We start from the raw sequence: 27,810 nt of genomic DNA on the forward strand, positions 1-27,810 counted from the left end.
GCAGGTGCTAAACTGCTGAGCCACCCAAGCGTTCCCCTAAATGAGAGTTTTAAATGACAAAGTGCCCAACACAGAGTAGTATTCAATTATTGTTAGTTCTCTTCCCTTTAGAGAGGTTTTTTTTCTCTCTCTATGAGTCAGACAGATGTCTAAGTTTGCTGGGTAGATAAGGCCTATATAGGAACAAGGACTGCAGTGACCAAAACATAATTAGAAATCACTTGGGTTCTTAGTAGGTTTGGGATTAGTCTCATTCGATAACAATATAATTCATTCAAAGAATCACTGAGCACGTATGTGGCAGCAAGCCAAGCACAAAAATGCCTTAAACCTCATAAGGAGATCACAGTCTCGTAGTAGGGACAAACCTTACACATATAACATATGGTGTTCTACATATAGTGTTCTAAGTGCTATATAAAGAAAAGCCCAGGATTAAGGAAGTCCAAAGTAAAAGCAGTTAACCTGGTAAGGGGAAGACAACTTGGAGGAGGAACACCTGAGATGAGACCTGAAAGATAGATAGAATTTATAGAAAAGAAAAAGATAAGGAGCTTTTCAGGCACAAGAAATAGTAAGGGCAAGAGTACTGCCAGAAGAGACCAAATCATATATTCAAGAAACCATATATGCAATGTGGCTGGAGCTCTAGGGGAACAGAGAAGTCTGGATAAGGCAGGGAGAGATTTCCTTTGTCAAGATCAAGCTGTGAAACTCATTCCAACCCTATGCAGTAATTCACTCAACTTGTATAAAGAGGGTTAACTACAGTCCCATTTGAGAGTCTAATGTGCTAGTTTGTCCTCAACCTAAATAGCTTTAAAAAAAAAAAAAAAAAAAAGAACATACAACATACTTGGTTTTATGACGGGTATGTGAACTCCAAACACTAATTACTTTCCATCAAACAGTCAGGAAATGCTGCTGCTTGAGAAACCAAAAAAGTTATCTGAACTGGGTAATTACTGAAATATGTATAGCTGCTCAAGATGTCCAAACTTCTCTGGCAGACTCTTACTTTGTTGACTCATAGGTTAAGTACATAGCAGGCCCTCAATAAACACTTAATTAAATTACAGTGAGAGGGGATCCCTGGGTGGCGCAGCGGTTTGGCGCCTGCCTTTGGCCCAGGGCGCGATCCTGGAGACCCGGGATCGAATCCCACATCAGGCTCCCGGCGCATGAAGCCTGCTTCTCCCTCTGCCTGTGTCTCTGCCTCTCTCTCTTTCTCTCTGTATGACTATCATAAATAAATAAAATTTAAAAAAATAAAAATAAAAATAAATTACAGTGAGAGAGAAAGAGAGAGACCTTAATGTATTCTTTATTAAAGGACCAAGTGAAATGAAGACTTAAAAAAAAAAAATTCCCTATCATTTTTTTCCCTTTCACGGGAATTTGGTCAGCATATTTCTTAAGTATCTTGTTTTCAGATCAGATTATTTTTAGTTGAGAAAAGCTCTAAGAACTGGAAGTCTCTGGGCAGCCCAGGTGGCTCAGCGGTTTAGCGCCTGCCTTCGGCCCAGGGCCTGATCCTGGAGTCCCAGGATCGAGTCCCACGTCAGGCTCCCTGCATGGAGCCTGCTTCTCCAACTCTGCCTGTGTCTCTGCGCTTCTCTCTCTCTCTCTCTCTCTCTCTCTCTCTCTCTGTATCTCTCATAAATAAATAAAATCTTTAAAAATATATATTAAAAAAAAAAGAACTGGAAGTCTGTATTTTATTGCTAAATTATTACATTCTGACATTAAGTCTCCAAGTTAGTTCCATGCAGAGGCAGCAGACAAGCATAGTAAGTTTCAGTAAAAGTCATGATTCATTCATGATTCACTGTCAATAAATACTGTCTGAGAATATAAAACAGCATGACCAAGGAAAAAAATCAGAATGGATGAAGCAGAGAGTGTATCTAGTTTGGGACCTATTAGGAAATGATGTAGCTTAGGAAATAGCTTATTAGGGCCAAACAGTAAAAGCCATGTCAGGTTAAAGCATTCTAAAGAGTCAGGGCATCAAGTTCTCAAGTAAAGTCAAATTTGCATTTAGCTACTGGGTGGAAGATGAATTCGAGGTGGGTGAGACTAGAGGCAAGGGGGCCATGTGGGCTGTTGCAGTCATTCAAATTAAAAAGATGATGGTTTTGACCACAGTGGTGGCAACATAGACGTCACTTGCTATAACATGGATGAACCTGGAGGACATTATGCTAAGTGAAATAAGCCAGTCACAAAAAGACAAATACTGTATGATTCCACTTATATGGGTTATCTAAAGTAGTCAAATTCATAGAAACAGAAAGTGGAATAATGGTGACCAGGGGCTGGAAGAAGGGAAAATGGGGAGTTGTTTAATGGGTACAGGGTTTCCATTTTCCAAGATGAAAAAGTCCTCCTCCTCCTCCTCCTCCTCCTCCTCCCCCTCCCCCTCCTCCTCCCCCTCCTCCTCCTCCTCCTTTCTTTTTCAGATTTTATTTATTTATTTGAGAGTGAGTGGGAGAGAGAACATGAGCAGGGGAAGGGCAGCAGGAAAGGGAAAAGCAGACTCTCTGCTGGGCAGGGAGCCCAATATGGGGGCTTGATCTCGAGACTCAGGATCATGACCCAAGCCAAAGGTAGACCCTTAACCAACTGAGCCACCCAGGTGCCCCCAAGATGACAAAGTTCTTACATGCTATTGATTAACATTATAAATATACCTGACACTACTGAACTGTACATTTTAAAAAGGTTAAGATGGTAAATTTTATGTGTTTTTTACCACAATTTTTTTTAAAAATGCAAAGGGGAGACTAAGATTTTTTTGTTATATTTGGTTTGGTTTAACTCTTTGCTCTATTCAACCTCTGAACAATGTCTCTTGCTATTTTACCAAACGGTAAAATGAATATGGCTAAATACAATCTGATCTGTAGGGCAACAACATTCTGCATGGCCCCAAATATCTTTCCTTATTACTTGTCATGCTACTTAACATTTTCCTCCATCTATGTCATAGGTTTTTTTAAAGCTTGCCCTAAAATATTATTGAAAAATCACTTAAAATGTAAGAAGTAGTACACAGAATAAAAAATGAAACCTCACAACTCTACTCCTGAGAGAGGGAGTAAGAAGTGAGAACATAAAGGTTCCACATAAAAGAATAATTTAAAATGAAAATGTTCAACACCAATCATATCTTAGGTGGCAAGGAAAATAGATTTACAATCCTAAGGAGGCAAGATAAAGATACAGTATTTCAAAGCTAGAACCTCAGAGATGTTTAAAATCTCCCCTCTATATAAAAAAAAAAATTTCCCCACTATAACTTTCAGAAATCTCTGTTAAGATAGAAATCTGTAGAGTGTTGAGTCCCAGCAAATGGAATTAAAGAAAAAATCAAAGGCTTAAATAAACATCAATTAGACAAGAATCATCTGTTTTCAGACAAGAAGGCCATCTCTGATACATATATCAAGTTTCTGTATGATGACAACATGAAAAAGTAAGAAAAGCAAGGGTCACAACTAATCAGCAAACTATATGAGGATTAAGGATGAGAAACAAGATTGGGAGCTGGGCTTTGTCCTCTGAGATTTACCTCATCACTAGAATATCTACCTCAGTACTGCTTCTCACCAAATATTACATGATGGTGAAGAGCTTGGGGTCTGGAGTCAGGCAAACCTATATTCAGATCCTAACTCTGTCTTCCTTAGCTATCTGACTCCAAGCCAAGTGACCTTCTCCACCTTTGAGAATAATAGTAATTACCTACAGAACTACTGTGAACAATTAATGGTAACACAAGTAAACTACTTATCACAATGCCTGATCCATAGGAAGTACTCCATAAATGTGAACGGATATTACCTATAAAATGGAACCAATACACACATCCATAAGATTAAAAAGAAGTAAAATGACATGTATAATGCCTAGCTATACAGGAAGAAATCAGATGGTAGATATGTAGATATTATCCTCCTCTACTTTTAGGGAATTCTGTATCATTCAGTGTCAAGCTGAGTATGAAGTGACACAGTGCACTGATTAAGAACACAATGGGTTTGGAACTCCTGAATTCAACTTCTAACTCTGCTACTTATTAGCTATGATATTGGGCAAGGTATTTACCTCACTATACCTTCCTATTTTCTTTCCTTTTCCTTTCTTTATTTCCTTCCTTCCTTTCTTTCTTTCTTTCTTAAGTAGGCTCCATGCTCCATACCCAGGGTGGAACCCAGTGCAGGGTTTGAACTCATGACCTGAGCTGAGATCAAGAGTCAGATGCTTAACCAATAGAGTCACCGAGGCATGCCCCACCTTTCTGTTTTCATCTGTAAAATGGGAAAAATAGTAAGTACCTATCTTACTGGGTTGTCATGAAGATTAGACAACCCTTTTTTTAATTTTAAGTACTTTATATACAAAGCCCTAAAAATAAAATCTGGAACATAAGTACTATATACATATTACCTTTTCTTATTTTAATAGTACACGTTTTGTCTGGGACTGGTGTCCATCATGAAGTGAGAAATTTAGTTTGGATGAAAGTAATTTAATATTCTTTTTATGGTTAAGAGAAGCCCAACGGAAATACTCTTAACCTCAAAAATTGTGTGTGTGTGTTGGGGGGGGGAGGCTAAAAGAAAAAGAAGTTAAAACAGACGAACTTCATCATTACTAAATAAACATGACCTCATCTATCCAGAAATAATTATGGAAAAAAAAGTGGTTTCTGGTTCAGCCCTAATTATGCAAAAATTCAGATGAAGGCAGGCTACTTTCCACAGAAAGAAAGAAATCATTTTTCCTAGTCTTACTTAGAGCAGCCTGATAACCAACACAACTAGAAGGACTGATGCAACTGCACATCATTTTTATACAAAGGAAACATCACGTAGAACAGAATAACCAATTTGTAAGCCTTCTTAGAAATGTCTTTCTGGGGATGCCTGGGTGGCTCAGCGGTTGAGCATCTGCCTTGGGCTCAGGGTCTAATCCTGGAGTTCCAGGATCGAGTCCCACATCGGGCTCCCTGTGAGGAGCCTGCTTCTCCCTCTGCTTATGTCTCTGCCTTCTCTCTCTGTGTATCTCATGAATAAATAAATAAAATCTTAAAAAAAATGTCTTTCTGGGATACGAAGGGTCAGTGGTTGAGTGTCTTTTGGCTTAGGGCATGATCCTGGGGTTCCAGGATCAAGTCCTGCATCAGGCTCCCTGCGGGTGCCTGCTTCTCCCTCTGCCTATGTCTCTGCCTCTGTCTCTGTGTCTCTCATGAAGAAATAAATTTAAAAATCTTAAGAAAAAAAAAAAAGAAAAAAAAATGTCTTTCTGTATTATACTAGCATTTTCTTTTCATACCCCACAAATCTTCATCCCTGGACAAGTCAGGAGAGGTATCTAAAGGGAAAAATGCAAGCAAGTAAGCATACTTTAGAATTAGAAGGGAAATTCTATACTTATTCTTAGAAGGTCATGAAGTCAATCCTATGGATTGGTTTCTGTAGCTAACTTACGAAGTGAACAAAATTAAATAAATAAATAAATAAATAAATAAATAAACAAACAAACAAACAAACAAAATACTAAACAGCATCAACAATAAAATTGATGAACTGTAATTTATCTATTTAAGAGTCTATGCCTACGAGGCTACAGGTGTTTTGAAAAAAGATCTTATTCATCACCAGCCTTTAGTACATAACCTGGTACACATGAAAGGTGTTCAATAAATGGTTATTAGATATAGTCAGTGAGCACCTCCCCTCTTGCGCAAGGTACTATGTTAGGTGCCAGAGAGCTCATAATGGTTCACTTATGTTGATGCCAAATGTTTGAGACTATTTAAAAATTAAATGAGGCCAGATTTGGTTAAGAAGCTGCAGCTGCAGTTGCACCTGCTCTCATCTCAGAATTATTCCCATAGCAGGGCTAGCCTCTTCTGCGTGCCTGCTGAAGCAACAAATATTTCTCTCAAATGACGGGCAGTCACTTCATAGGTAGCTTTTTTTTTTTTTTTATGATAGGCACACAGTGAGAGAGAGAGAGGCAGAGACACAGGCAGAGGGAGAAGCAGGCTCCATGCACCGGAAGCCCGACGTGGGATTCGATCCTGGGTCTCCAGGATCGCGCCCTGGGCCAAAGGCAGGCAGGCGCTAAACTACTGCACCACCCAGGGATCCCCATAGGCAGCTTTGATATGGTATTCTTTCTGCTCAGCAAAGGAGGCAAACTCCAGAATCTTTGGTCATAAAAATGTGATGGTTAGCAAAAGCAAGTGCTGAGTAAGCTTGGTACACTTCCAAATGAAGACTTGCCATCTAAAATTCAGAACTGAGGATGCCAGACAGAAGTACATCTGGATTTGCTCCTCTGGCTTTGAGCTTTCTCTAGGAGAGGCCAGGAAAAAGTATGTGCTGCCACTATGTGCATGTGTAATTGCATACTCAAATACTGTATTTTTAGATAAGAGTCCAAGACTTGGCAAATGGATGGAATGTAGCACATGGGTCTTCCTGAATAGAGAATCATGCAAAGGAAGGGTTTCCTTGCAAAATATAAACTAGGCAAGATGTGTATTGCCCCTCTGTGTCACATTTTGGAAGAATCTACCCAAGAGAATAAATACTTGGGAGTTAGTCTGGGGAGTACAGATGCACTCCCTCATTAAGTACCTCTCATGAAGTACATGAGAGGCAAAAGAGCATCATTACCTCAAAACCACTAAGTTTATCAAACAATAACTCTTTATTTCCCCACCCCAAAGAGATAAATATATGTGATAATACTTTGGTGCATACAGAAAAAAATACTGAGCTGCGGACTCTTGCAGACAGACGGTGTTGATACTAAACAGTGTGAGTTTTGGCAGCTGCACTATGTACTCTTTCAAATTCTTACATCATTACTCTGGTAAGGGCCCTGTACCAAGTTGGCAAGGGTTCTAATGTGGTTTGGAGAGAGAATTTCTTGCCTTTTTAAAAAAGATGACGTATAAATAGCCTTTTTTCATACAACAAGAAAATGAAAATATTTACTCCAGATTTTGTTTTAAAGGACAAAGCCATATTATATTGCTAAGTTATTAACAAAGTGTTAGAAATAATTCTGAGATTTTAAAGACCATTCAATACAAGCTCTAAAAAGACTTCTAAAACAGTACATGAATGTCTCTTAAAATAGAATGATCTATTTGTGGCAATAAAGAGTCAGTTACAAAGAATGATAATTATCTTCATACTTATACTGCAATTGGCAGCTTAGGTATCTTTTGCAGGCCAAGAATGGGAAGCCCTCCTTAACTTCATCCATGAGAACTTGTATAAGTTACTTGACCTCAGATTCTTTGGGTCCTCAAATGCAAAATGAAATAATATTACTCTACAAGATAGTTCTCGCAATATCAACTAATACTCAGTAAGTATTAGGTAGGCTTATGAATGACAGAACCTTTAAAATTGGTGTTTAGGGCAGCCCAGGTGGCTCAGTGGCTTAGCGCCACCTTCAGTCCCAAGTGTGGTCCTGGAGACCTGGGATCGAGTCCCACATCAGGCTCCCTGCATGGAATGGAGCCTGCTTCTCCCTCTGCCTGTGTCTATGCCTGCCTCTCTCTTTCTTTCTCTCTCTCTCTCTCTCTCTCTGTGTCTCTCATGAATAAATAAATAAAATTTAAAAAAAAAGAAAAAAGAAATTGAAAAAATTAAATTAAATAAAAAAATTAAATTAAATTAAATTAAAATAAAATAAAATAAAATAAAATAGGTGTTTAGGGGGCAGCCCGGGTGGCTCAGCGGTTTAGCACCGCCTTCAGTCCAGGGCCTGATCCTGGGGACCTGGGATTGAGTCCCGCGTCGGGCTCCCTGCATGGAGCCTTCTTCTCCCTCTGCCTGTGTTTCTGCCTCTCTCTCTCTCTCTCTCTCTCTCTCTCTCTATGTCTCTCATGAATAAGCAAATAAAATCTTAAAAAAAGAAAAGTTTAAAAATAAAATAAAATTGGTGTTTAGGGATGCCTGGGTGGCTCAGTGGGTGTCTGCCTTTGGCTCAGGGTGTGATCCCAGAGTCCTAGGATCAAGTCTCACATTGGGCTCCCTGCATGGAGCCGGCTTCTCCCTTTGGCTCTGTGTCTCTCTCATGAATAAATAAATAAAATCTTTTAAAAATAATAATAATAAATAAATAAAAATAAATTAAATTGGTATTTAATTAGAACTACCATACACGTAAAAGAGCTAAGTGGTCTAGCTCTTCTCTAGTAAAATTCAAGAATGGAAAAACATTATATATAAGTTGATTTCAAGATCAAGATTGGGTTTGTCCTCTTTAAACAAGTGATATCAGAAAAACAAGACTTCATTCTCTAAACTTCTCCAGTAACATCCAAGGACGAAATCCCACACCTTTAAAATAACAGGTTAAAGAAGAAAAGAGAAAAAAAACCTTTAACACTCATAAGTTAGGTATAATTTGACATGTTTATAATGACAGGATTTTCTTTCATTTTTATCACTGTTTTCATTAAAACTAATAATAGTAAGATGAATCCTCACTCATAGTCATAATCAAGATTTTGCCACATATACTTAAGATATGATGACACTATTTTATTTTTTGAGGTATAATTCATATATATATGGTAAGGTAAACAATCAAGTTTAAGTCTGATGAATTTTTACATATATATGCATAACATATACCCAGCACTCAAAACAAATTAGGGAATATTTATATAGCAGCTCACAAGATTCCTTCATGTGACCTTTCTCCCCTGAAAGTGTCTATTATTCTGAACTCACATAGCATTATTTTGTTAGGTTTTCCTTTACCACTAATAATCAGATATAGCCTTTACTTTTCTGTTTTCCTGAATAAATTGCCAGCGTCTATTTCGATTACACACCCTATTAAAAAGTAGTTTATAGAAGACTCTTAATACCAGTAGTAATAGTAAAAATAAGCAAAACACCTAAAAAACACAGTAAAAAAAAAGTCCACATATTTAGACTACAAATAAGCCCTCCCAATGTTCTTAAAGGAGCAGGAAAGCGGAGAATGGTAGCACAGAAGAGACCAATGGGAAAAGTAGACTTCACGTTGATTTAAACTAAAAAAAAAAAAAAAAAGCACTAATTTTTTGTAAACAATAAATATTGTAATCAGTATACGCATCTAAACCATATTTAAGATAATATTCAACTGAAAATCTAAAATAAACCCTTAATATGTTCATTTTTATTGCCTGTCAGTGTCTGAATAAACCCCACTCCAAAGACACTTTCTTTAGAGTTTACAACCATTTTAAGGCCATGCTCTCATGCCTGAAAGCTGACAGTTCCCCTAAATGAGCCACATTCCTACAGTCTTAGCCCCAGTATACATAATGAATTTGAAAAGTGTCCTAATCAGCAGCTTTTTCATGGATTAACGTTAACTGTAGAATTTAGTATTTGAATCAAACAACACAACCTAGTTGATCTGATATATTCAACAATATATACCACTGTTCAATTAACATGTTCATGTGACTGGACAACATAGGACTATAAATTATTTCTGTACATGGAAAACAGTGGAGTGGAGTGGAATAGAATATCTACGTATAGTGACAAATGCAATAACAACTATCTTATCAGAAGGATTGTTGGGAGCATTAATTAAGATTACACAAAGAAAGGGTGTTACTTTTCTCACCTCCTCAGCAGTTCTTATCCCTTCAAACCTACATGGACTAAGCTGTGATCTGACAGAAATGCCCTCTCCTCACCTCCATATCCTGAAGCAGCACAAATAAAGATTCTATTACTAACAGCCAAAACAAAACTTTCACAAATTCATTTGTGAACCAAATATCTCTGAAAGAATTAAGAAGTAAGCTTTGGGATAAATTCCTTTCATGAGTCTGCTTTCATATAACCTAGTTAAGACACCACTGCAGAAACAAAACTTTGAGAAGGTGGTAAGAAAGCCCCAAAGGGAAGAGCTCTAGCCTTAAGAACTTCCTAGAAACAAAAGATATGCTGAGGGCATTATCAGGAAGCAAAAGTACCCAAATTCATGTGGGCTTACCAAGAAATGACCACCACTCTCCTTCCTACACCTAAATTTCAAGTTTCCACTCAGGATGCTAGCTAAGCATTTATGGTTAGTCCTTTATACAGATGTTACTCTTCAAATAATCTTTTTATAGACACTATACAAAAATAGAGCAATTATTATAACTGCTTCTGATCATTGTTTATTTTGAAGACAGAAATAATCACCTGCCAGTTACTGATTTTACAGCAACTGACATCTTAGAGGATGCTTTGATTTCCAAATTGATTTTTTAAGCTGCAAACTGACTCCTATCTTTAAAAAAAGGAGATAGACTTTTACAACTTTCTTCCATGTGCTTTGATCTAAAAAATAAATATATCAACTCAAGTAAGCACCTCCCCCCATCCTCTTGTAGAGTCATCTCTAAGGAGTCAAAAGGGTACTACTTAATCAACAATAATATGAACAAAATGTTCACATTTTTCATTGATTTTTCTAACTTAGGAGTTGAAAACATTTGACACACACCCCCTCAAAACAGATACACAATGAAACTTTTAGAATAGATAGATTACAGGGTTATTCACATCTCAAAAGGAAATCCTGCATCAGTATACTTAAAAAATTAAAATAAAAAAATAAAAATCAGTATACTTAAATTATATCATTTATATACTCTTCAGGTATACAATGAAAAAGCAAGGGATATGCACTTACAGTTTAATATAAACACTTATCAAGTGCCTGATATATTGTATATCTAAACAAAATGGCTATTTTCACTGAGTTTATATTAAAGTAGAAAAGCTTTGCACACAATTCTAAAATAAGGTACATCATGAGACATGCTATAGAACCAAGGAGGAAGGAATAGATGTAGGGGAGAAATCTGGGAAGGCGTTACAAAGAATCTAGCATTGGGATAATAATTAATTCTACTCAATCTAGCCCATGTTGTTCTCACTCCTCTGAGCAAATCACATCTCCTATTAGAGTCTCATTCGTCATACAGAAAGTGAGGATTATACCAAATACCTGGCAGACTTCTGAGAAAATTAAATGTGGATGATTATGTATTTATGTAAAACTTATATATACTATCTATATATACATATCTATAAACAAATAAATATTTTAATCTACTTACACATAAATACATACACTTAAGTATATATAATATATACTCACATGATTTATACATATATTAAATATACATAGATTTATTTTATTTATTTATTCATAGAGACACAGAGAGAGAGAGAGGGGCAGAGGCACAGGCAGAGGGAGAAGCAGGCTCCATGCAGGGAGCCTGATGTGGGACTCGATCCAGGGTCCCCAGGATCAAACCCCGGGCTGCAGGCAGAGCCAAACTGCTGCGCCACCAGGGCTGCCCAAATATACATAGATTTAAATATAAATATGTGTATTTACACATACAAGTCACAGTGCCTACACTGAAAGGATGCTCAAGAGAGGGTAGTTATTACAAACGTTTACTAAAAGCTTAATCAGGGCAGCCCCGGTGGCACAGTGGTTTAGCGCCGCCTGCAGCCCAGGGCGTGATCCTGGAGACCCTGGATCGAGTCCCACGTCGGGCTCCCTGCATGGAGCCTGCTTCTCCCTCTGCCTGTGTCTCTGCCTCTCATTCTCTTTCTGTGTCTCTATGAATAAATAAAATCTTAAAAAAATAAAAATAAAAAATAAAAGCTTAATCCTATGTCAGACTAATAGTGCCTCTGTGTCTATACACCATGGTATGCTTTTATTTTAACTTTTATTTTATTTTATTTTATTTTATTTTATTTATTTTTTTTTTTAATTTTTATTTATTTATGATAGTCACAGAGAGATAGAGAGAGAGGCAGAGACACAGGCAGAGGGAGAAGCAGGCTCCATGCACCGGGAGCCCGACGTGGGATTCGATCCCGGGTCTCCAGGATCGCGCCCTGGGCCAAAGGCAGGCGCCAAACCGCTGCGCCACCCAGGGATCCCCTATTTTATTTTATTTTAAAGTTTAACTGCTTTTATTTTCCAAAGATCATAAAAAAGAACAAATGCCATGTGATTTACTTCTTATCCCCCCACAAGGAGAATAAAACATACATAGCAGTAATATTGTAGAATCCTTAACAGAGGAATCAGTAAGACTCAGAAAATGCATGGTATTTTTAATGAGAACATAAAAAACTGAATTCATAAGGTATAGAAGAAAAAAGTTCCTAAACGCAATATTTAGGCAATCTGCATTGACTGAGCAACTTTCACTGAGCTTCCAGTATATGCAAACAGCCTCTTAAACCATGCTAAACCTAAACAAGATCCCAGGGAACATCTTTCCTATAGCCCACCACAGTCTTAACCCTGAAGGGATTAGGGAAGTTTCAACCATTTGCCTAGAGTTTTTGTTTTGGGGTTTTTAGAGAAGGGAGATGGAAGACAGACACCGTGGGGGGTGGGGAAGGGTGGAAAAAAGGGTAGAGAGAGAGAGAGAATCTTAAGCAGGCTCCATGCCCAACACAGAGCCCAACTTAGGGCTTGATCTCACAACCCTGAGATCATGACCTGAGCAAAAATCCAGTCAGTCACTTAACTGACCGAGTCACCCAGGCGCTCCATCTAGAGTTTTTTTTTTTAATATTTTATTTATTTATTCATGAGAGACAGAGAGAGAGAGAGGCAGAGACACAGGCAGAGGGAGAAGCAGGCTCCATGCCAGAAGCCGGATGTGGGACTTAATCACAGAACTCCAAGATCACGCCCTGAGCCAAAGGCAGACGCTCAACTGCTGAGCCACCCATGCGTCCCTCCATCTAGAGTTTCTTAATTGGACTCCATAACCGTGATTCTCAGAGTGTAATCTACAGATGTCCTCAAAACCCTTTAGAGAGCCTGCAAGGTCAAAACTATTTTTGTACTAATTATAAAAGGACATAATTTGCCGTTTTCACTATGTTGACATTTACAATGATGATGCAAAGCGAACATTGGGTTAAACTGCTGGCTTTAGCACTAATCAAAATGTATTGACAGTCATTATTCTATTCACCACCACCACACACTACCAAAAAAAAGCCATTTTAACTTAAGAATGTCCTTGATGAAGCAATAAGATTTACTGATTTTAAATCTCAATGCTTGACTCTGCAACTTTTTAATATTTTGTGACAAAATGGAAAATACACTTAAAGCACTCCATACTCTGTTTGCAGGAAATGCACTTGAAGTTACTGTTTGAGTTGTGACATCAACTAGCAAATTTTTTCATGGGCCACCATTTTACTTGAAAAAAGCAACAGAAAATTATGGTCATTCAAACTTGGATGTTTGACAATTATGATCTTGAAAATGAACAAAGCAAGCAAGTCATTTTGAGAAAAACAACCGGCAGTATTTGTTGCCAGGGATAAAATTTAAGCCTTTAAACAAAAATTAAAATTTTGGAAAATTTGTATTTGCCACTGTGAGCCTCACAGCTACCCAGAAGGTATTTCCGAGATTAGTGGTAATATTAAGAAAATTGATTTACTGGATTTTATATGATGAAATGTGCCCATATTTAGAAAATCTAGGTAACTTGTTAAACCAGTATTTTCCAAATGACCAAAGCATGAGGTTACAAAATCATTCATGGGTAAAAGACTTAAGCAAAGTATAAGACAGATTAGGAGATTTTAATGGAATAAAGTATGAAAGCTCATTGAGGGGATCCCTGGGTGGCTCAGCGGTTTGGTGCCTGCCTTTGGCCCAGGGCGCGATCCTGGAGTCCTGGGATCGAGTCCCACGTCAGGCTCCCGACATGGAGCCTGCTTCTCCCTCCTCCTGTGTCTCTGTGCCTCTCTCTCTCTCTCTCTCTCTCATAAATAAATAAATAAATCTTTAAAAAAAAAAATGAAAGCTCATTGATACGGTTTCACATTCCGCAGTGCAACTAACCTTTAAGAAACTACCAACTATTGAGATCTGATGTAACATCAAGAAGAAAATACACAATTATCCAAACTATAAAAATTCTCCTTTTCCCATATATATGTATAGAGGCCAGATTTTCTTCATATATTTGAGCCAAAATAATATATTGAAACAGATAGAATGCAGATACAGATATATGCAGATATGAAAATTCAGTTGTCCTTTGCAAAACTAGATATTAAAGAGACTTACAAAAATAATGTCACAGGGGATCCCTGGGTGGCGCAGCGGTTTGGCGCCTGCCTTTGGCCCAGGGCGCGATCCTGGAGACCCAGGATCGAATCCCACATCGGGCTCCCAGTGCATGGAGCCTGCTTCTCTCTCTGCCTGTGTCTCTGCCTCTCTCTCTCTCTGTGACTATCATAAAAAAAAAAAAAAAAAAAAAAAAAAAAATAATGTCACGTTTCTAAGTAGGTTTTTTTAAGGAAGCTATAGATATTTTTAGTTATTTTTATTTTAAGATGTTATTAATGTTGCTATATAATAGGTTTATTATTTTTACTTTAAATGAATTAATAAATATTTTTAAATTTCTCAACTTAATTTTTAAGATTTTTATTTATCTATTCATGACACACACAGAGAGAGAGGCATAGACATAGGCAGAGGGAGAGACAGGTTCCATGCAGGGAGCCCGATGTGGGACTCGATCCCGGGACTCCAGGATCACGCCCTGAGTCAAAGGCAGATGCTTAACTGCTGAGCTACCCAGGCGTCCCTCAACTTAATTTCTAATACAATGAAAGGTAATAGGTATATCCCTTATAAGCAAAAGCTCTTGGGAACCACAATAATTTTTATGAATGTCAGTTTTTTGTGTGTGACACAAGATCTCAGAGATCTTGATTTATTTATTTATTTATTTTAAATATTTTATTTATTTATTCATAGAGAGAGGGGCAGAGACACAGACAGAGGGAGAAGCAGGCTCTATGCAGTGAGCCCGATGTGGGACTCGATCCCGGGTCTCCAGAATCACACCCCAGGCTGCAAGCAGCACCAAACCGCTGTGCCACCGGGGCTGCCCGATTGTTTGTTTTAGTTGGTATAAATTTTTATGATACAGTATGGAAATTGAAGTAATATATAGCAGAGTCAAGACTTGAATCTGGATCTCCTGATTGATTTATTTATTCCTGAGACACACAGAGAGAGGCAGAAACACAGGCAGAGGGAGAAGCAGGCTCTATGCAGGGAGCCTGACGTGGGACTCGATCCTGGGTCTCCAGGATCACACCCTAGGCTGAAGGTGGCGCTAAACCACTGAGCCATCCAGGCTCTCCTGGATTCTCCTGATGTTAATTTTACCTTTACTCTGCATCAGGATTCCTTTAGTCACTAAGACAATGGGTTAGAGAACTCTTATTGCATTCTTCCTAGTAGGCAGGAAGTTCAACCAAATAATTACAATAATAACTGAAATTTGAATGTTACATGTCACGTATTTTTACACTCCTGCTTTCAATTAGTTCCCACAACAACCCAGGGGTATAAATACAATTAATTACTTACCTCCATTTTGCAGATGAGAAACAGAGGTTAAACTACTTGCCAAAAATCACACAGCTATTACATGGCAAGGCTGGGATTTGAAAATTAACACTTCTAACAAAGAGCTATATCAGCAAAAAAGCTTTCTCATAACTGCCAATCAAAACATTTGTGTGGTCATCAGCAATGGCATTTATAGAAATAAAGGACCTGAGACTCTGGCCCAGTACACCGTCAGATATACAGAGAACAAAACACTAGCCTGGAGTATGGCCACATAAATTTAGTTCTACACAGAGAATGGCAAGAAGACAGGCAAATAAGGAAATGTGCTAGATATAACCAGACTCCTCCTCTTCCTTACCCATCCAGCATCTCTACCATCAACAATTAAAAAGAAGTGACAGGAGTCAAGGGTGAAGGATTTGTCACTGACATACAGCTGGGGCAGTGAAAACTCTTGGCAGGTGAGAAGCTATAACTTCTCTTCTATGCAAACAAACCCCCAAGCTGAGTCCTCCTGGCTTTATCACACTAAGCCTTGACAAGAGCCATCATTAGTGTCCAAACTCCACTTTTTCCAGGCTGATGACATGTGTCAGGCCTTGATTCCTGGTGCCCTTGCTGCCTGCCAACTCAGGAAAGGCTTCTGTAATGCCTTTGGTTTTTTTGAAATACCTCAAGTCATAAGACAGCAGCTGACACCAACTCCCTCCAGAAGATGGACACTTGGCCAGGAGCCCAAGCTGAACTGGATTTGGAGGTTCTTGATCTTTACTGAAATCATTCCTACCTTCTCACTGGCAATTAAAATAAATTCTTCCCCTGAGAACAGCCAAAGGTTCTGTAAACCTCTTCCATCTAGTGGTAGTCACCTTTGATTAGAGAACAGTGTTAAAGCGTAGCAGCAGCTGATAAATGTCAGAGCCTGAAGGGCCTTCACAGACTTTTGATCACTTACAGCTATTCCTCATTTCATACCACGGACAGTTTTTATGCCAACACCACTCAGCATCACTTACTTAGTCAAATACTTCAGGCCAGGATGCTAAATTCAAGTCAATGGTCCATTTGCAATAGTTCTGGGTGCATCCCTAAGGCTAAGATGTTTGACCTGCCAGGCAGATAGACTTGAAGTACTTTTCAGATGGCCAACAGGATAGCAGGAAAATTCTGCAAAAAGCAAGCCTTTTCATTTGGAGAGGCAGTATTGTATAAGTAAACAGCCATGCCCGTGCATGCACCACCACCACCAACCCCGCCCCAACACACACACAAAATCAAGGATTTTGATTCTGACCCACTGTATGACTGCTAGGCCTTCATTTCCATTCTAAATCCATTTCTTAAAATCAATCAATCAATCAATCCATTTCTTCAGGGCGCCTGGGTGGCTCAGTCAGTTAAGTGTCTGCCTTTGGCTCAGGTCATGATCCCAGGGTCCAGGGATGGAGGAGCCCCACCTTGGGCTTCCTGCTCAGCAGGGTGTCTGCTTCTCCCTCTCCCTCTGCCCTTCCCCCTAATGCTCTCTCTTGCTTATCTCTCAAATAAACAAAATCTTTAAAAAATAATAATAATAAATTCATTTCCTCATATGTTAAAGAGAAATCTAAATCAGAGATTCCCAAATGTCCATGAAATGGCAAATCACAATCCCCTGGGGGCTTCTGAAAACTATAAAACCCATTCCCAGAGGATCTGATTTATTTAGCTTAGGGCAAAGTCTAGAAATCTGCATTATTAGCAATCCACTTTTCCCACCATCACACTTTTAATTCTGATGCAAAGTCAGACTTGGAAATCACTACTAAATGACCTCTAAGACTCCTGATAGCTTTTAAAGTTACAAAACTATAGATTGAAACTTATTTTCTACTCTTTCATCTCAGGATTTTTCCCCTATCCATGATTAGCATTCCTAACCAAACATAAGGATTGTCCAATTTCAGGTCAGCAATGGAGAAATAACTCTAAAACAAGTAATGTCATGTATTAATAGCTTACTCAACCTATTTCATTTATGAAAGTATGAGGTAGATCTAAACATAGCTTTTCTAGAAAATATACATCCAAAAATAAAACTTTTAGGACATCATATTTGCAAAGATTCAACTATTTGCTGGAAATAGCCAAGGAAACCAACATTTAAAAAGCATTTTCCCTAGGGGCTCCTGGATGGCTCAGTGGGTTAAGCATCTGGACTTGTTATCAGCACAAGTCTTAATCTCAGGGTTTTGAGTTCAACCCTCCCGTTGGGCTCTATGCTGGGTGTGAAGCCTATATACCTACCTACAAGCAAACATACATGCACATACATAATAAAAAGCATTTTTTCCTGAAAGTTCAAAATAAAAAGTTATAGAATGAATGTCTAATTACCTATAACTTACAATGTCTTAACATTATAATCTACCCGAAACAATAAACTTTATAAGAACAGACATCAAGTTTTTAAAGCATATAAAGTATATGATTAAATTTGACCCAATAAACTCAAACAGGACAGTGAAAGAAATACAAATTCTTATATTATTGAAAGTTCATCAGGGTTTTGTCATTATAAAAAAGGAAACATTGAGTCCTTTGATTACTGTTCTTGTTTATTTCATTAACTGGTTATTGCAAAACACATGCCTCTTGGCTCTCAAGGACTTTTAAAATCTTTGCCAACGCTTTTCACATACCACAATAAAATCTAAGATTCTTTCCAGCTTAATGCCCATGAATATGAACTACTGCATGATTTTGATTCCTATTTCTTTTATAACTTTACATTCCCAACTCACTTAATATATTCACTCCTTCAGCTTGGCTGAACAACAATCCTTGGTACAGAGTTACTTAGAAGAGTTGTTCACTGATTACAGATACCCTGTGAATTAATTTACCATGGAAATGTTAAGTTCTGCTTCCTGTGGGTTTGCAAAATAATCTAAAATAGTAAAATCTTAACACATTAAGTCATTGTAACTAGGGGATAGAAAATTCAGGTGGTAATATATGTCACACGTGACATATATTACCTTAAGAATATTTTAATAGATTTTGAAAAGAAATGTCCCATTTGAAAAAAAACACTGTCTTTTGGCAGTAGGCCAATTTGTTATTTCAGTGAGTTAGCCTGCCCACCTCCTCCTGTCTTTCCCACTCATCTAAAATATCTGAAATAACCTGATACAAAGTTGCCACGTCAAAAAGTAAAATGCTACTGGGGTTCTGGGTGGCTCAGTCCATTAAGTGTCTGTCTTCGGCTCAGGTCCTGATCCTGAGATGGTTCTGAGATGAAGTCCTACATCAGGCTCCCAGCTCAGCAGGGATTCTGCTTCTTCTCCCTCTGCCCTTCTCCCCTGCTCACGCTCTCTCTCCCTGACATTCACTCTCTCAAATAAAGAAATAACATCTTAAAGGAAAAAAAAGGCAAAACATTCCAAGCTGCGGAGTTTAAATTTCTTTCTACCTCTCAATTATCTGGTAAAACCTCAAGCAGCCTAAACATAAGAATGACCAAAAATTCCATATACAACTGCAATCTTTAGTGTACTTTTTTCCTCCTCCCTAATATCCAAGTAAACACTCTGGATCCAGCAGGCTTTGTAATAAGCACTGCCGTGAAACAACACATTCTCTCAGCCTAACTTAAGGCTAGAATTAGTAGTCATAGTGCTGGGATCAGATCCAAACCAAATGGTTGCTGGGGAAGTGGGGAGGGGTTAGGAACTGTTGCAAAGTATGTTAAATTCATTCAAATATTTGTGTAACTAACTTCTCATCTGGCAATTTCTTTTAGAAATTCTAATTGTATAAGCACAGATTTTCTAATTAATAGTTGGTATCTGCAATTGAGTACAGAACTTGATGAGGCTTAATAACTACTTTTCCAGTGATCATCACTGTCCAGTTATCACTGTCTGATTACATTATAGGTTAGAGCATAGGGAAAGACGTGACCACATGATGGTGACAAGCTGCAAAAGTAGCAACATTACACCAATGACAAAACTGGATGGTGAAATCTTGGTCTACAGCTTTGAGAAGTGTCTAAACAGCCACCAGAGATAGTGACTCCTCTTCTCTCCCATGCTACTAATCCCTCAAATATAATCTTTTATTGAGTCTATGCTTCTTGTTTCTTTCAAGTATATCAAGAAGCCTCAAGAGGACTATGAAAACAATTACTTCTCCAACATGGAGCAATGTGAGTTTCAATATTTCGTAGAATCTCTGGAAAAGGAAAAGAGGTAAGTGAAACAGTAAAAGATAGCATGGTGAATTCTGACAAACTGAAAACCAATCTAAATCAAGAATGAAATAGACCAATTTATTAAATTTGTAGTTCCTATAACTCTTGGCTAATTTAACTCTTTATGTTTTTTTAACCCTTAGACTTTATTCCCTGCAAATTCATTTAAAATATGCAGTGTATGCCTCAAATTTGCCTGGTGATAAAAACTAAAATTTAGGACTTAAAGCAAATTAAAGGATGAGGATGATGGTGGCCTGCCCTACCATGAAAATTAATGATCTCAAACACAGTGGGAAATACCCCTGTCATTCTAGAAACCTGCCTTTCACTCTGCTCTAGTTTTTCAAGTCTATGAAAAGCATTCTTCTTAGAATGCAATGAATTTAAGCAATGGTATTATGTAAACATCTAATGGCTTGGAGCAGAAGTCAGTATTTTTTTAAAGTCTGAACATCCATCCAAATGGTATAAGGTACCAACATCTCTTCATACTATCAGACCAAGGGGAAAACTGTTTAAATTAAACACATTAAAGAGTTTTTAAACTACTACACAGTAACAGTTGTTTGATTTTTTGTTGTCATTTGTATACAATTCACTGTCATAACACTGAGAACTCAATAAAGCTGGCTAACTGGAGTGTTGTGACAGAGGGTGAAATAATTAAATTGACATAGAATGTAAACAGTTTACATTCAAACCAAATTTTCAGTGCCTGATTTTTTTTTAAATGTGTACCATTTGGCTCCTTTGAAAATGAATTTGAAGAGAGTCAACCTTTAATATTTAAACTCAAAGCAAATGACAATAACTATTCCTGATTAAAGATTAACCTTAATTCAGCCAGGAGTTCTGCAAGCCTTTCTTCAACTGAGCACTCACTCCTCAATCCCTCCCATAATAAAATCCTACGTTCTGAAACCCTCCATCTCTACTCATATAATTAATTCATTTTCCAGATTTTTAATCAACTTCAGTAGCCAATAAAAAATAACCTGCATGGCATGTCTATAATGTACCAATACTCTTTACACCAAAGGCAAAGACACCTGACATTTTAGTTACTGTGACCGTACAGAGGAGAAATAGAGGCTTTCTACTAGGTGATGGGGTTTTTGTTTTTGTTTTTTCAATATGGAAAATAACTTGTAGACTACCACTAAATCTCTGTGGTAACTTAGTGATCCAGGATCTCAGCCAGAGAGATTACCAATTACGAAGGTCAATTTTTTTCATCTTCTTTATGAAATATTTCACCTACAGACCCACCTACTCTTCATACAGGCAAACAAGGAGAAAGAGTTTACTTGTTCAATATAGCTCTCACTGAAGATGCTACTCTCAGATATAGAACAGTAAGTTTTGTGGTGAACAAGGAAGAGGTGATATGATCAGTTAGCTGCACATTCATAAAGTCCAGTATTCAATTTCTGGCTTTTAACTGTGACTCCTGGCTATGTAACTGCGCAAATCATTTCATATAAGACTCAGTTTTTTCATGAAGTACAAATGGGTTGTTTTGAGTTTCATGAGATAAAAATACACAAATCTCAGCACATAATAGAGTCCACAATATGTGTTAATTTCTTTCTTATCCATGTCCTTTAATAATGAACCTACTATAAAATGAGGCACTTGACATTTTCAGAATTAAAAAATAATACCACTCAAAGCCATTTTCTCAGCCATCCACTGGAGACTGCTTGTATAAATAACTACAGTCTCGCAAGTTCATTAAGTTCATTAGCTCTCTGCTGTACACAAATTGATTTCATAATCTAAATACTCTCAAGTTGAAACCTGGAAATGTCTGGAAAAGAGTATGAGTGCCTCTATAAGCAGTGGTTTCACTGCTCATTGGCTCCTGGAACATGGGTACAGGCTGAAGAAGGGCTGCCACGGCCAGAACCCAGCCTTCAGAGGACTCCAAGGAACATTCAACGCTGTCGGTGAGTTTGGGATTTGAAAAAACCACCGACCGTTGACTGTACCTTGGGGTCCTTACAAACAACACTACATTTCCTGAAGCAAAGGAGCAGGCTGTACCTTCATATGTCACACAGGATCACCAGAACCAGTCCTGCTGCCTATCCCCCAAAGGTGGTCCAGTGAATTTTTTAAGAGCTCACCCTATTTCTATTGCCCATCGTTCCTTCCTTTTTGTTGTGTTCTTAACAAATAAGCGTTTCATTTTAACAAGATAAGGAGAACTCCACTGTAATACTTAATGTACTTAAAAATGTCTCCTAGAAATATGCCACTCTGGTGAGAAATAGGATATAGCAAGGAGAAAGATTAAAAATATATATTGATCTTGAGCAAAATCCAATTAAGTATTTTACACTCATTTCTCCCACATCCCCTCAAAACTTTAATTAAGGGCAAGAGAAGGATTTAATAAGCAAAGTAGCATACAACTATCTAACGTCTTGCACAGCCTTTATCACAGTCTACCTCCAATTACAGTTAATATGGTTAAGTTTTGACAACCCTATTAGAATACGAGCTGTTTGAAAGCAACTATTGCCTATTTCTATCCACACATATGCTTATTCAAATATTTGTTAAATTCAAGAAAAAGTCAGGTCTGGAGTCAGATATCTGGGAGGAATTTTGGTTCAACTCCCTAACTAGCTATGTGACTACAGGCAAGTACCTGAGTTTCCATTTTTTTCATGTATAAAATGGGAGATAATAAGAACACTTAGCCTCATGGAGTTTTGATATTCAATGAGATTAATACTTAAAGTGCTCTGCACCATTCCGAGCACACGGCAAATATTCAGTATACGTAACTACTATTATTATTTAACCCAAAACATATCCTGTGCTAATTTACCTAGAAAAGCACTCATATTTCTCAGTCCAAAACAGAGAGGAAGAGTCAGGACCCTTGACTCTTGTTTACATCTACCAGGTATGCAAGAACTGCCTGTGTGGTCACAGAGCTATCTATTAGCTTCTCCACAAGTTCCTTCCATTCTCTGAACCATAGTTTCTTGTCTTTAAGACTCTCTCAGCTCCAGTATCAATGTTAGCTATCATTATGTGGACCCTCAATCATTGGTTACCGAGAGACACACCAGACCCAGACCTCAAAGAACCCGTGTGGAAAGAAGAGCCAGGAATTCAGGAGGGCCAAGATGGAAACACTGATGGCTGCACTCAACATTCATTGCTGTCGGTGGGTTTGAGTCTGAATCAACTCACTGATCAATGAATGCAAACTGCGGACCAAACAACCTAAGGGAAGCAAAAGCTGAGTCACCTGAGTGCATCAGTTACTGTGCTGGGTGGAAGCTGATGCTGTCTCCAATACACCAGCTAAAGCCTCTCTTGCTCTCTTTTGTTCTTAATATGAAGTAAGCACTCTAAATTCCTAGTGCTTTTCTTTTTCTTATTTTTAGAAGATGTTCTAGAGTTAAAGAAATTTTATATATATTAAAGATTTTATTTATTCACGAGAGATACAAGATACACACACACACACAGAGGCAGAGACACAGGCAGAGGGAAAAGCAGGCTCCATGCAGGGTGCCTGATGTGGGACTCGAGCCTGGATCTCCAGGATCACACCCTGGGCTGAAGGCAGCACCAAACATAATAGAGCCATCCAGGCTGCCCAAAAGAAATGATATTTTATAGGAAGAACAAACTGTATAGCTTGATATCACACAGTATTAAAAAACCAATGTTTTCATAATTTTTTAAACTAAAAAAATCACATACTATTTAAAATTCAAACACTGAAATATATAAAGTAAAAACTGAACATCCCTTTCCTCATCATCTTCCATTTCCTTAATGGAAATCACCTATAAATATAATAAATAAGTTTAAGAACCTGTTATAATCAAACTTATATTATCTAGTATTTATCATTAAAATAATAAATACCATAAACTAGACATTTTAAGTCTTTAGAGACCTTATCCATGCACATACTGATAAATACCTATCTATAATTTTCTGGGGCTTTTGGGAGATGGCTTAAACAAACATGAGCTCATTTTATATTTACTGCTGTACAATCTTTTTCACTCAGCTATACTAGACAGCTATTATAAATAGCCTTCTGCAACAATCTTGTCATATTTGTACTGGTTCTTTTAAATGACTATATACCATGCCTTAGTATGAATGCCCTGGTTATTATTATTCAGATATGCTTAATCTCTTTTGACTCAAACTATAAGGCCCATTCATTCCAACTTTTGCAAACCATGTCCCTCAAACAAGAAAATAACCAAAGTGAAATGGAAAATGCACATTTTTCTAAACAAAATGTAAAATATAGTACCATTTCTGACTTCTGTAACATAAAATGAGATGAGCCACTAAATCTTTCATGATAATGACAGGAAAACAAAGGCTTTGGTCACCAATAATTTAATCATACACATAAGTCTAAGAGAAGGGATCCCTGGGTGGCGCAGCGGTTTGGCGCCTGCCTTTGGCCCAGGGCGTGATCCTGGAGACCCGGGATCGAATCCCACGTCGGGCTCCCGGTGCATGGAGCCTGCTTCTCCCTCTGCCTGTGTCTCTGCCTCTCTCTCTCTCTGTGTGTGACTATCAAAAATAAAAAAAATTAAAAAAAATAAAAGTCTAAGAGAAAAACAGATTCTCACAGCAAAGTCAAATTAAATAAAGCAGTAGGAAAAGTGACTTATCAGGTTAGCCTTCCAAAATCAGGGATAGAAAGGAAGTAGAAGTGCAGAAGTACAGGTGTAGCAGACAAGAACTAAAAAGAAAAATCAAAGGCAAGAGAAAAATTAAAAAAAAATGACAAGAATTCAGGGAAAACAAAGGGTTCAGGCTAGTGCTTCCCAATCTGGTTGTATATCAGAATCATTTAGACTGGCTGCTTTAAAAATTGCAGATTTCTATATTACACCAGATATAGGGTCCTAGAATCTGTATTCTTTTTTAAAAAAAGATTTTATTTATTTATTCATGAGAGACACACACAGAGAGAGAGGCAGAGACACAGGCAAAGGGAGAAGCAGGCTCCATGCAGGGAGCCCGATGTGGGACTCAATCCCAAGTCTCCAGGATCACGCCCTGGACTGAAGGCTGCGGTAAACCACTGAGCTACGGGGGCTGCCCTAGAATCTGTATTCTAACAAGCATTCTAGTGATTATTTTTCACCCACCAATTACTTTCAAATTTTCTGAAAACATTAGAAAAGACTGTCCAACATGTTCTTTGAAAAATGTACCTGCAGCATAAGCACGCCACTTACTTATTTACACAGAGAATCAATAGTCTTTAAATATGCCAATAAAAAATAACACATTTCAGCCACCAAAATCCTATGTAGTTTCTCTTGGATAAAACTAAATGCTACAGGAAGGGAAACAATTCTGTGTTTAAGGGTATTTTTTTGCAGCTAAGACTGTAAATAAACACTCACAATGGAGAATACCTGTGGCATGTACAGGGAACATAAGCAGAATAGTTCAGAGATTGTGTTAGGGAGTCATGAAGAACAGCACTGAAAAGGTATAAGGACAAATGACAGAAGACCTTGTGAGCCAGGCAGAAATATTCAGAATTAGTGCAACAAGGAGCCACTTTAAGCACTGAGCTCCAAAAAGAGATAATGAAAGCAAGACTTTGGGAAGACTGACCAAGTATATGAAGCAGAAGGAAAGGAAGAGAAATGTGAAAAGAGACAGAGTCAGAGACAGGGGGAGAGAGAGAGAGAGAGAGAGAGAGAGAGAGAGATGTTCCACAAATGAAATGAACTAAAACTGAGGCTGCAGGAGTGGAAAGAATAGAAAGGATATCTCCAAAAGGCATTTTTCTTTTGTTTTTGGTAATTTTCTGTTTTTCCAAATAGATTTGTTTTCTTTTTTGGTACTATGTAATCACTGAAAAAGTCATTCAAAAGAGAGAAAATTAAGGTCCACTAACTGGCCCCCCTCACATCATCCTGTTGCATGTATAATACCCTCCCATATAGGGCAGCCCCGGTGGCGCAGCGGTTTAGCACCGCCTGCAGCCCAGGGTGTGATCCTGGAGACCCTGGATCGAGTCCCATGTCAGGCTCTCTGCATGGTGCCTGCTTCTCTCTCTGCCTGTGTCTCTGCCTCTCTCTGTGTGTCTCTATGAATAAATAAAGTCTTTAAAAAAAAATACCCTCCCATATATAAATACCAGAAATGTTGAAAATACACACATCTGTAGTTAGAGAAAATAGCCCAAACTATACATATTGTACTGGAAGCTTTTTTCACTTAAAATATTGTGGCCATCTTTCTAGATCAATAGACCAGATTCACCTTCCAAGGAATCAGCTTAAACAGAAAAGATATCAAGGAGTTAAAAATGGTGCCTTTCTCAACTAGATTAGGAGCCTGGAGTGCACTAATGAACAATTTCAAAATGGAAAAAAGAGAAGTTCATTTTTTGAAAAGAGGATGCACATTTGTGATTTACAAGCATAAAGCTAAGAGTGAATAAGCTAAGTACAGAAAGAAAAAGAATTTTCTTTTATCGAACACAAACCATGCACCTGGACTGCAACAGAAGCCAGGAGATGTGGAGGGAACAGATGTGTCTCTGCCTCTCTCTGTGTCTCTCATGAATAAAGATATAAATAAAATATTTATAAATGAATGAAAGAATGAATGAAAGAACAGCTACTGATAAGTGTTGTAGAGAACAATCTTGGAGTGACAGTCACAGAAGAAAATAGATTTCTGGAAAGGTAGTGGTGAAGAGTGGTGAAGAGCTTGAGCTAAGTAAGGGTAAAAATTCCTGCTACGTGACTTATCAACTATGTAAACATGGACAAGTCACTTACCTTGAAATCTGTTTCATCTGTAAATAGGAGATATGGTAACAGTATTTGCTTCACAAGGCTACTTGAGAAGAACACATGTAAATTATTTCACACAGAGCCTGACACAACAAAATACTAAAATTGCGTGTATGTGCACAGACACACACATGCACAAGCAAACACTGGCTGATAGGAAGTAAAAAGCAGACTGGAAGCAAAAATGTTAATCACTGAAATCTCTAAGTTGTAGAATTAAAAGTGATTTTTATGTTTATTATTTAGAACTCATCTATGTCTTCCAAGTGTTTAGCAATAAGCATAAACTAAACCATTAAGAAAAATTATTTTTAAATGTCTTTTCTTTAAAAGCAAAGATTTATTTTATTTATTTATTCATGAGAGACACAGAGAGAGAGAGGTAGAGACACAGGCAGAGGGAGAAGCAGGCTCCATGCACCGGGAGCCCGATGTGGGACTCGATCCTGGGTCTCCAGGATCGCGCCCTGGGCCAAAGGCAGGCGCCAAACCGCTGCGCCACCCAGGGATCCCTCACTGTTTTTTTTGTTTGTTTTGGTTTTTTTGCTGAGGCCTCAAAATAATCCTGTGAGATAAGAGAGGTATCCTTAGTCTCCATTTTACAGAGAAGGAAGGCTTACAGAGTGACTCACTTGTCTAAGAGCACACAACTTGGCAGAGTTGGATTTAAATTCAAATTTTTTTTTAAGATTTTATTTATTTATTCAGGAGAGACAGACAGAGACAGGCTGAGGAAGAAGCAGGCTCCCTGCGGGGAGCCCGATGTGGGATTCTACCCTGGGGCTGGGATCAGGCCCTGAGTCAAAGGCAGATGCTCAACCTCTGAGCCACTCACGTGTCCCATTAAATTCAAGTTTTCTGACTCCTTATCCTAAACCACTTCTTTTAAACTCTCCTGTTTTACACAGGAGCAGAGGAGCAGAGGGGGGATGTGATTTTGACTGATTGTACATGTTGTCAGTAGATTTAGTCTGAAGAAAAGTATTCTATAGCAAGTATACTAATCAAGGACATACCCGATAACCTGGTAGTTATTAAAATTATACCTGGGTTGGAACTGTAATCATGGCACAGATGGTTTAAAGGTATCCAGTACTTGGTTCAAAGAGCAGACCATTTCCTGAGTTATAAATATAACTGTGCCAGAGATTGTAAGGAAATTCATTTGACAAACATGTACTGAGTGTCTACTCCATGCCAGGCTCCTTGCCAAGATACAGGATCACAAGATCCAGCTGGGTCCTATTGAGATACAGCCTGAGAGAACAGAAG

General features: G+C 38.0%; 1 protein-coding gene and 1 long non-coding RNA gene across 5 annotated transcripts in view; one reads left to right on the plus strand and one right to left on the minus strand.

Moving 5' to 3' along the window:
* NR6A1 (nuclear receptor subfamily 6 group A member 1) overlaps positions 1-27,810 on the minus strand; it is a 225,035-nt gene that overhangs the window by 128,788 nt on the left and 68,437 nt on the right. The gene's annotated exons all lie outside the window — the stretch shown is intronic.
* The window catches only part of LOC121473364, a 73,180-nt gene that overhangs the window by 16,625 nt on the left and 28,745 nt on the right, over positions 1-27,810 (plus strand). For both annotated transcript variants that reach the window (XR_005983144.1, XR_005983145.1), the window contains exon 2: positions 19,609-19,709. This is a non-coding gene — a long non-coding RNA (uncharacterized LOC121473364). The remainder of the gene's footprint in view (positions 1-19,608; positions 19,710-27,810) is intronic.

Source organism: Vulpes lagopus, chromosome 12, assembly GCF_018345385.1.
Source record: "Vulpes lagopus strain Blue_001 chromosome 12, ASM1834538v1, whole genome shotgun sequence".
NCBI classification, from domain to species: Eukaryota; Metazoa; Chordata; class Mammalia; order Carnivora; family Canidae; genus Vulpes; species Vulpes lagopus.